An 8,314-nucleotide genomic window follows, 5' to 3' on the forward strand; every position below is an offset into this window, starting at 1 on the left:
TTGTTTGCAAAAGTAAAAGATTTGCTTAACATGTATAAGATCAAGGTTGTACTCTTTTGGATTGCACTCATCAAAGCATATGCTCAACAAGGCCAAGGTTTGGATGCTATGAACTCTTTCTTGACATGTATGAGCAGGAACGTATTCTCTTGGAATGCACTTATCCGTATGTGGTACAGGCTTTCAGTAAATGACATATGTTGATGCTTTAATGAATATGTAGATTGCATTGATGTCTCTTGGAATGCACTAATCAATATATATGAGTGGGATGGCCTAATGGAAGCTTTGAACTATTTTGGAATCCCTTCATCAAATGTATGCCATGTGTGGTGTGTTCATAGAAGCATGACAAGTGCTTAAGGAGCTTGCTTCTTGCTTCTCGCCTAGATGTTATCTCCAATAGGGCCAAGGTGAGCAAGCATTAGAGTGCTTTGAGCAGCACGAGAGCTCCTTTTCAGATGTAGGCTCTCTTTTTAGATGCAAAGACCTTTGTTTGTATCATGCAAACCCATGGTAACATAGGAATAGGGACAAGGGGAAAGAAACTCATGATAATATTGCTAGACGAAGGTTTCTGGCAGATAGTATTGCTTTGGTGGATATGTATACCAAAAGCACAACAAGTGCTTGGAGAGCTCCCTTCTTGATATATTATCTCTTAAGATGCACTATTTGCTGGATATGTCCAACAAGGCCAAGTAGAGGAAGCAGTGGACTATTTTGAACAGATGGAGCAGAAGGGCCTCTTCAAATGCAATGACCTTTGCTTGCATCTTAAAGCCTATGGGAACAAGGGAACAAATGACAAGGAGGAATAGATTCATGATGTGATTGTTAAATAGTGGATGATGTAGGAAATACTTTTTTTCTTGGCAATGCATTGGTGTGTATGTATGCCAAGTGCGGTGGGGTTGCAAAATAACACCAAGTACTTCAAGAGATCCTTTCTTGGGATGCTATCCCTTGGAGTGCACTAATAACAAGATATGCCCAACAGGGTTGAGATGACCAAGCATTGAACTTTTTTGAATAGATGTAGGGTAAAGCCTTTGTCTAGATGCATAGATGTATTCCATATGCATTGTGCAAAATGCCCTGCAAGGGCTGGGTCATGATTCTTTGAACAAATCCCACATGAAGGCCTCTCTGCAAATGTGTTGACCTTTGCTTGCATCTTGAAAGCCTATTGCAATATTTACGAAAGCGAAAGAATCATATAGACCAAGGTGAGCAAGCTTCTACCTTGTCGATGGCAGAGACAGGTCACGCCACTAGTACGTAATATGTAAATAGGATGTGGGATAAAATATGCAACCGGCTAAATGAAGACTGGATAGTGTGCAGTCAGATGCATATGGGTAATTTTTGAGAGGATGAAAGGATGGTCATGATGTAATAGCCTTTATATAATATAATATATATTTCCCCTAAAAATTTGATGGCATTGAGCAAAAGATGTGACCACTCATGAGGTCCACATGCCCATGTTCTCTTGTGCTGGGGCGCTTTTTTTGGTAGACCGTAGCCGAGTGGTAACACCATAGTTTGTAAACGTATAGGTCTTGGGCAGGTGTGTGTGGCCTTCCCATAACCCTTGGCCAAGGCTGCACCCCCCCCCCCCCCCGAAGAGCAGGCCTGGCCATGTCGCCACACTTTTTCTTTTTTTTTCTTTTTTTAAAGAATTTGGCAGGGGGAGGGGGCGGCTTTATATATGTGTGTGTGTATACACACACACACATATATATACACACTCACACACACATATATATATATAGAAATAGGGGGAACTTTCAAACACACACACACACACACACACATATAGAAATAGGGGGAACTTTTAAATACACACCCACACAAGGGTGGGTGTACATGCGGGTGTTTTATTTTTCAGGGAGTATACATATGCTTCATATGTGTGCGCAAGTTTGTGGGTGTATTTGTGAATGTGTGTGTACACGTGCATGTGCAATGTGTGCATATATGTTTTAGGATTGTGCAAATGTATGCATGCACGTGCATTTATTTTATTATTCCTAGTATATATGTTGTGCTACAAACGTAAAAATGGGGTTTAAGGTTCTAGCTTACTGTGTATGCTAACTAAGCGAAGGGGAAGAACTGCTTTTTCCCATCCATAATGAAGCTTTGATGTCACTGCCATCGGCTTTGCTAGTATATGTGATTGAGCTTTGTCATTTCTAGTTCCAGTTGACGAGTTGGTATTGTGGCATCGCGTACGTGGGTGTTGCGGGTCATGGTGATCCTTTTGAGCCTTATGGTTGCTCAAAAGTGCCACGGAAGCATGTGCATAAATCTCTTTGGTATTTAACACCATGGGAGGCTCTTCTTTGATGGGAACAAAATTGGTTAATGATACCTCACATGAAGTAGGTATTGCCTTTTGCTGCTCAGTAATTTTATATGCACATGCACATGTATGGGTTTGGGCCTAGGGACATGGACCTTGGGTCCCTTGGGCATAGAATTGGGCATGGGCATATTATTAGCTAGTTGAAATGGCCAGGCACTATATAAGTGACCTTGATCTAGGCTATTATACTCTTTTATCATTTGATCATATTACACATCTACCTTGGAGCTTTCAAGCTTTCGTGGCCTTCTTGGCTTCCCTATTCTTTAGGATGGTGACCCACATCCATGCCTACTCCATGCTTTGAGTAGCCCCCTTTCTTGCATTGGTATCAAAACTTTGCTTTGATCTTGGTAGTTTGTCTTTGATCTTGGTGGTGATTAAGACTTAAATCATTTTCGGATTAAGTTTTACATAGTTTTTTAGGATTGATGTTATTTTGATTTGTGTGGATTAGCATTGTGATTAGTGCTAATCATTTTTGAATCTATGTTAATCATCACTTTCAGAAATCCTATTCTTTGAGTTTAGTGCACAATTCCTTGATTAGTGACTTATGTGATCAAATCTTTATAAACCCTAGTTTTTTTCATCATTTGCCTAGTTTCTTTAGATTCTTGAGAGTTTGTAAGATACTAGTGGTTGTTGTGCAAATCTTAGTGTAGAATTTATCACGAAAGTGCAAAGATTACAATTCTATTGTAGATTTTAGCACATTTATGTGAAGATTGCAATTCTATAGCAGATTTAAATAGATATATATGAAGAATATAGTTCTGTTAAAGAATTTATGAAGACTTATGTGCACTTTACAATTTTGTTGCAAATTTAAACAAAGTGTATTATGCACAATGAAGTTTATAAGAATATTGGTGCAAATTTGTAAAGTTGGCAAAGACATGAGTGCAGACTTCAAATGTTGATGCAAAACTATAACAGTGAATGCTTCATGATCAATCTTTCATATCTTAATCATACTTTACAAGAATTGTGTTTCTTTAAGAGAAATTATAAAATTTTCAAGAAAATCAAGAAAGATTGCAAATTTTGATGTAAGATAAGCACAACAGTTATATTCTTGCTTAATTTGATGCAAGAAAGCAAGATTAGTGAATCTTGGTGGAAGTAGTGTAAGATTATTGCAACAGTTTGATGCATATTAGGATTACAAGCTACAAACAAAGAATTTATTTCAGATCTAGTACCCTAACAACAACATTTTCATCTATCAACCCTGTTGGGAGTCGAACCGAACCCCTCTGGTGCAAGAGCCAGTGCACAATCCAATGCTTGGGGTTCCTAACCTACACACAAGTGTCATTGTTGGGTTTAAAGAAGAAAAGTAAATCAAGTTCTTGATCATTTTCTTGCAAAGAAAGCTTACTATGCAAGAAAAGGTTGCAAAGAAAGGTTGAGAAAGAAGTAAACAAGTGGACATAAAGTCTATTTGGTGTGATTTTACAAGGTTAAGATGACACTATGGCATAAACAAGGTGATTAAGGATTGAAGCTTGTAAGTATTGTATCACTTGGTGATTCAAAGTAGTTTGGACAGTTTCTTTCAAGAAAGTCATTAACAATTGCCAATATTGTCCAAATTTACTCAATTGCACAGGTGTTATAGCTAAGCAGGAAGTTGGGGGAAGTAAAAATTGAGGATATTGCCCTTCCAAAGGCCTGTTCAAGAAATTGCACAGGATTTCAATACTGATCTACGCTTTCAGAGTCACGCTTTCTTGGCTTTCAAGGAGCCAGAGAACTGAAAGGAAGCTAAACCGAGCTGGCTTGTTTGAGGATACTAACCTGTGTGAATTATATGTTACATGCCCTCAACGCCATTCATGATAGGAAAGAACCTGAAATGGCAGAGGTTGCCATGGAATCTATGCTCTAAAGCTTTAGCTACCTAAGCAAGGATGTATTGCTATAGGTAGAAGGAAGCAAGCTTAGGATTGAGCGTGATGAGATTGCACCTTTGTGGCAAAAGAAAATGTGGCCACTCCATAAGCTTTAATTATAAACATAAGCTTGGTTGCAAAACTCAAGGCTCTTTCTCTTTTGGCTTTTGGGAAGTGAGTAATTTCGTAAGCCAAGTAAGGCATATCTACAAACAATGAAGCCACCACAGTGAGCCACTTTACTATGGCATGGGTGAAAATGGCTCATTTTGAATGTATAAAGTAGCTTCCAAGGTAACCAAAGGGACCAAGAGGACCTCTATTTCTGGTTGTTGAGCAAGTGTGTAATTTGTATGTAAATCATACATCTGTTTCATTAGGGGGCATTTGGACATATTTTGGGCCTTTTACTAATGAAAGTAATTAGCAACAACAACGGACCAATAGGAATAGAGGATTGTGCACATTTGGTCTCCTTTGAAAATATAGGAAGGGAGACTAGGCTATAGGGAGGGAGACTAGGCTTTCAATACTAATAATTACACTTGTCCCTTTAAAAAAGTAGGGGGTTTAGGGTAGGTAGGGTCCCACCATTTTCGTGGCTCAAAAAGTAGGGGGTTTAGGGTAGGTAGGGTCCCACCATTTTCGTGGCTCAAAAAATCCTTAAAATTTTGAAATTTTTGAGATCCCCCCAAAAACCCATCTCAAATTTCATTATAATCAAAAATTTCATTTTCAAGTCCGCTTTCCCTCTTGAACATCCAAATTAAACTCTTCCTCCCTTTCTCTTCCATCTCTATCTCATTTGCCTAACCCTAATGAAACCATAAAAGCCCAAAACCCTAAACTTTCTCCTCCATCTTAATCTCCCTCCCTTCTCGGAGCTCCATCTCTTTCATCTTCAAGGCTCCCGTAAAACCCTAGTTTGTACATCTCTTTCCTTTTTACTCTAAACATAACCTTTCTACTCTAGCTTCCAAGAAGATATGGCCGCACCAAGAAGATGAAAAGATGAGATTGAGGAGATATCCTTGCACAACAAGAAGGACGATGATGGTGCTTGGGTGGGAGAGGCATTTCGTAAGAGCACTTGGGTTTATCTATAGCTTGTTGCAATCGGGCCTCACCGAGTTTGACGGCGAAATGTACTGGAGCACCATTGGAAAGGTCATTTACAAGGCTTCAAGAAGGCAAGCAATGGAAAACTAGTGGCCACGGTACAACATGTTTACACAGCACGAGATATCCATCTTCGCCAACAAACTCGATTTCCATACAATATTGTAAGTATCGCAGGTAGAAAGGGGCATGTGAGATTTTCTTACAGAGATGTTTCAATCTAAGTCAACTTATTTCTTGTTTGCAGATATTTTTCCTTCAAACATGGTAGAGAAGCAGCCATTGGAAAGCCTTACCAGAACATTTTAAGCATTGCATGCAGACAGTGGTCAGGCAATGTTTTCTTGTAAAACAAGTGCAGAACTTCTAAAGGAAAAGGTCTTCTTTTACCGGCACTCCTATTTGGTGCCAAAGCAGGACGGTGGGTTTGGTAAGCTATAGATAATCACATATCCACCCCTATCTGCTATAGAATGGCTAATTCCAGATGCTTGGACTGTAATGGTCATGAAATCAAAGATGCTTTGTGATATACAAGGGTCTTTGAAGTTTTGCAAAGCTCTCTCGATCTGTGAGTCTTAGTTGGGTATGCCCAATACATCTTTTTGCCAAGATGTTCAATCAATTTTGTTTCTCACAAACACCTACCATGTTTGTGTGCAAGAAGGTATTAGGTGATGACATGATAGCCTTGCTTTGAGACCAGTGGAGGACTGTAGAAGGGATACATAAGGATGACACATTCAAGTGCAATATAGTAGAATCTAGTGTCTCATTTCGGTACCTCAAAGCTCGTGCCACACTACACATACGCTTCTATTATGAGCGGTGGATGAAAAAGAATAGTTGTTGGGTCCCAATGCAGGCAGATGAACAAGCTGTTTTGCCTCTTGATATATGAGTTCGGTTGCCCAGTGGTGCAGTGGAAGTTGTAGGTGCAAGTAGACATTGGAGCCTCCTAAATATTAGAGAGCACCTCAATATCGTGGGAGGTGATGATATTAGCAGAGCACAATTCAAGGTGAACAATAGGAAGATTTGAAAACGACTAGAGCCAAAGACCTTGGTAGATCCCGATTGGGATGTTGATGGTATATTGCTCAATTAATGGGGATTTTGAATTTTGTGAATTTTGAAGCTACTTTAAGTATGTTAATTTTATAAAGTCCTTGCCCTCAAAAAAGTGTTGAGTAATGAATTTTTGTCTTGTAAAACAGCTATGAATTTAGATTTTTATATTAAAGTTATAACTCAACAAATTTACTCTAAAGCTGTCTTGTATGCGCACAATAATGGTCAGCTCAGTGTAGGTACTAGGGTTCCTATTCCAAAATGGTTTAGTGGCACACAGATTTATAGCACATGGTTTTTTTATGTCGATGGTTTCAGAGCCCATCCAAAACAGTATATAAAGACCAGTCCATAAGGGGATTGAGAACATAATAGCTTACAACTTATAAGCTCTATACAAAAGCCGCCCATGGATGCAAATTCTTCTAATGAGAGCATTGTTCCTAGCAAGGTTGCTAGGCCAGCTATTTTAGCTATTTCTTCTGATGATGACTCCTATTCCTCTGTTAGGGAGATGACCAACCTATCCAGATATCTAAAAGCTTCAAAAAAGACCTTGAAGATGTAGACAAACTGATAGATGTAGACAAACTGATAGATGAAGCCAAAGAGGTGCATCAAAGAATAATTTAGATGAACAACCCAGAGAAGAAGACGGAGGAAAAATCTATCGTGCAGGATTAGAAAGGTCTTAAATCGATGGACTTAGGCCCAATAGAAGTCATTGTAAGACTTGTACTGAACTGTTATATCTTAGCAATGTTTAATGTGATGAAAAATTTCTACATGGACATGTGTCTACTCTACAAAGTACTCATAACGATTTTGAAGCAAACGTCTTTAAAATTCAGTTTTAACCAAAGATAAGTTATGAGGATAAAAATTCTCAATAATCTATTTTATTATGGCAAAGCACAATACTCACAAAATACAATAATGAGTAGGGCTCAATAAAAATATAGAATGTTTATACAAATATGAGCCAAGCTCAATAAAAATACATAATCTTTACAACGTTGTCTCTAGACATACAAAATGCCTCTAAGCGGTTTCGGGCTCTCTTTAGTTTAACTCAGCCTTGGCCTCCTCCTTTGACTCAGCCTTCCTTTGACTCATTGGCCTCCTCCTTTGTCTCCTTTGTTGGCCTGCCTTATCCTTGCCCTTGCCTGCAAATGGAAGCTTCCTCTTTGCCTTGCCCTTGCTTCCCTTCTCCAGGACTCCTTGTTTAAAGCTAAAATGCTTAATAGGGGAATGAAATGACATCTTTTTTCTCTTCTTTGATGCACTAGTGCTAGCAACTGGTGGAAGTGGCGAGTCAGGGTCATCAAGCGTAGTTGCATTATTGAGGATAATGTTTATTGCCTTTGCCCGTACACTCCACAGCCAGAACTTGTCTGAGAGAACATACTACACAACAACATAAAAGTCAATTAGAATAATGCGGGATCTCTCATGAAATGAACATAGAGAAATTATATTACAGTGACATAAGAAACTTATGCAGCTATCAAAATTAGTGTACTTGGAAAGGAGGAACTTCCAGAAATTTGCGACTACGTGCCAACCACAAGAGTGCGAATTCTTTTGCATCATAGGAATGAGTTGGTTGAGAAATTTCCACTCTATATCTTTTTTCAATTCAGGACATAGAGTTTCAATCAATGCAGTCGCCCTCTTACATGCCCTATAGTCAACGATATAAAGAATGACTTACAATCAACAATTAGGAAGCAAGAAGGAAACGATATAAAGTATAATGACTTACAATTTAGACGGTCCGTGCATTTGGAGAAGGCTATTCATAAAAATATTCCGGCATTTCACCACATTTATTAAACAAGTAGACCAGTGC

This window comes from Cibotium barometz, chromosome 25 (assembly GCF_041138505.1).
Source record: "Cibotium barometz isolate CiBa-2024 chromosome 25, ASM4113850v1, whole genome shotgun sequence".
In the NCBI taxonomy this organism is placed as follows: Eukaryota; Viridiplantae; Streptophyta; class Polypodiopsida; order Cyatheales; family Cibotiaceae; genus Cibotium; species Cibotium barometz.